At 45.6% G+C, this 2,897-nt stretch overlaps 1 protein-coding gene across 1 annotated transcript in view; it reads right to left on the reverse strand.

The window, feature by feature from the left end:
* The window catches only part of pax10 (paired box 10), a 28,765-nt gene extending 27,248 nt beyond the window's left edge, over positions 1–1,517 (reverse strand). The window contains exons 1-2 of the mRNA XM_088322932.1: positions 1,376–1,517; positions 1–70 (exon numbers count right to left, since the gene is read on the reverse strand). The exon at positions 1–70 is cut by the window's left edge and continues 158 nt beyond it. The gene's annotated coding sequence lies outside the window, so the exon portion shown is untranslated. The remainder of the gene's footprint in view (positions 71–1,375) is intronic.
* Positions 1,518–2,897: the final 1,380 nt, after the last annotated feature.

Consider the following 2,897-nt stretch of genomic DNA (forward strand, 5'->3'; position numbering starts at 1 on the left):
GGCGTGCTTTCCCCTGTTTACTGTCACTTCGGGCTCCTGGCGTCCTCCTCGGATCCTCCACCTCTTCCTCCTATGGGAAGGGGGTAAAAAGGAGGAGGAAAAGAAGGAGGGGAAGGTCCCCCGTTCTTCATATCGCATGAGTTCACACATGGCCGGCATTGTGGCGAATTAGCCTCATGATGACAGACGGAATCGGAGTTGGTTACATGCCGGCCGTGGCGGCGTGTGTGTGTGTTATACATTGGAATGCTGGTATACCTTCGGGAGACAAAGTACATTAGAAGCCACTCTGAGAGCCACGGCATTTATTATGCTTCTCGCTCTTCGCTTCGCCGTAAGTGCGTCAAAGTATACGTGTAAAAGTAGACGCGGAAATAGCCGTCGATGGCACTCCATGTTCTCCCGTTCCGAAAGAATAAACGACTCATTAGCTGCCAGTGTATCGATATGGACATTGTAGGTTCGTCCTTCATAACTGTCGATCGCACTGAATGTTTTCAAATCATTTAGGGAGGTTATATTCCATAAAGAATTAGCGATAGGCATCACAATTTTCGTACAATTGTTATACGATTAACCCTCTTGTGGTCCTCGTTTTAAGAACCATCTTTGTACTTCAAACATGGAAATTTGAATCAAAACAACATTTCGTTTTTTTCGACTTTTGGGACCAATCGAGGAAAAGTCATACCGACCCACTAGTACATACTCTCTTCCCCGTTTGGAGTCAAAAATGACCCCGATTCAATGTATTTCTTTCACTTTGGCATGTTCATTTGTCACTTTTTATTCACGTTCTACCAAAAAACACGCAATCGGGTAGGTTTGCGTGTCATCGTGAGCATTCAATAAGACCGGAGATCATAACACAGTACACGCACGAACATAATAGAGGGGATTTGGGGGTCTTTTAACAACTCACCCACGGACAAAAGGTTAAATACTTTATTATATTTTATTAATTATTATTATTATTATTATTACTCTTATATACCAAAACCAAAGAACAAACCCTATTTGCAGGTTAAAGCCTTACAGGTTAAGTACCTTACAAAGGTTTTTTCATTGTTTTTTTTTTAAAGATACAAATGCACTGTCAGGGTCATAAAAAGCAGGGAGACTGTTTAGCCAATCAGAATGCAGAACACAAAGCCGTAAGGTAACGAAACCGCCTCATAGCGAGACATGACTCTACACCAAAATAGATCTAGAACGTGTGTTTGTATTTAAATTCCAAAGACAATTTGGCGCTCTCGATACTACAATCGAAACGATCCGTCCCTAGGTTAAAGGTCAGCGATCGTACCGTACCCGAACGCATCCGGAGGGGTCGGCCGTATCGAAAGCAACAAAGTAAGTCAAGTTTTCAACTTACAGGTGCGTCGATGCCAGGGGGGGCGTCCCGTGTACCCCCTTCGGTCGCTTCTTCAGCTTTGTTGACAATACCACATAAAGGCGAGCGCGGAGGAGAGAGATGGAGGGAGCGATGGAGAGAAAGAGAGCTGGCTTGTTTGGTGGTGGGGGGGGCGCTCTGGAGAGAAACGCGTCTGCGGGCGCACTTGTCCTCAGAGCGATAGAGAGAGAGAGAGAGAGAGAGAGAGAGAGAGGAAAGCAAGGGAGGTAGAGGGCCACCGAGGGGTGACAAAGTGAGTCAACATCAGTGTCAAGTCTGAACTTAATGCCAGGGAGAGGAGGAGGGGAAGCGCGCACATAGAATCCGGCATAATGGAGGGATGGAGATGATAAGAAATACATGAAGGAATCCCATTTTCGACTTGGAAACGTATGTCGTGTTGAAGCGGGGAGGCCTCGCAATTCTGTGTGTGGCATTAGGGGCCTCTGCACGCAGGCGAATCGACAACTACCAGTTTCACGCTCAGGAAAAGGCTTGAAGTGCTTAAGATTGTTGCCGTGTTTCATGGTCTGCATTTCTATAGCGCTTTTCGAGTCAATGAAGACTTCCCAAAGCGCTTTACAATGTGCTTCACACTTACCCATTCACGCACACACACCAATAGGGAGTCAGCCTCCAAACGTTTTGAGGATAATCAAGATGCTAAGTGGACTGCATTTCTATAGCGCTTTTCAAGTCAATGAAGACTTCCCAAAGTGCTTTACAATGTGCTTCACACTTACCCATTCACACACTCACTCACACACCAATAGGGAGTCAGCCTCCAAATAGACGTTTTTCACAAAGTATGTGCTAGCAGCTAGATAGTGACTTTTTTTTTAAGTTCTTTTGAACGGTAGTAGTAGGTAGGTAGGAGTAGTGTAGAAGGTGTAGAAAATAATTAACTCATGTCAGTTAAGAAAATTTCTCACCTTTCTTCCTGGTTCCCTCATAATTGAGATCAAGTATGACTCATGAACCTAGTTACACTTTACAGTAACTTTAAAAAAAAGGAATCGAACTGAATTGTGGGCAGCATGGCAACGCAGTGGTTAGAGCGTGTGCGGCACAGTTCTGAGGTCATGAGATCGAACCTCCTGTGCGGAGTTTGCACGTTCTCCCCGTGGCTTGCGTGGGTTTCCTCCGGCCACTCCGGTTTCTCCCACATTCCGGAAACATGCATGTCAGGTGAATTGGCCGGTCCAAATTGTCCCTAGGTGCGAATCAGCGAGTGAGTTGTGTGTCCTCGTGTGCCCTGCGATTGGCTGGCAAGCAGTTCAGGGTGTCCCCTGCCCACTGCCCAATGATTGCTGGCGTGGGCTCCAGCATCCCTGTGACCCTACTGTGGATAAGCGGTGCTTATCCACAGTAGGATGGATGGACCTGAATTGTCTTTGTCATTAAAATCAACATTGTGAAACATAGTATGAAATGAGATTAGAAGTGGCACTCCAGGGTAAAAACATGTCATATAAAGACTTCGAAAGAGAAAAACAATAAAATA

This window comes from Urocampus carinirostris, chromosome 19 (genome assembly GCF_059441175.1).
Source record: "Urocampus carinirostris isolate Australia breed hairy pipefish chromosome 19, RoL_Ucar_1.0, whole genome shotgun sequence".
Classification (NCBI taxonomy): Eukaryota; Metazoa; Chordata; class Actinopteri; order Syngnathiformes; family Syngnathidae; genus Urocampus; species Urocampus carinirostris.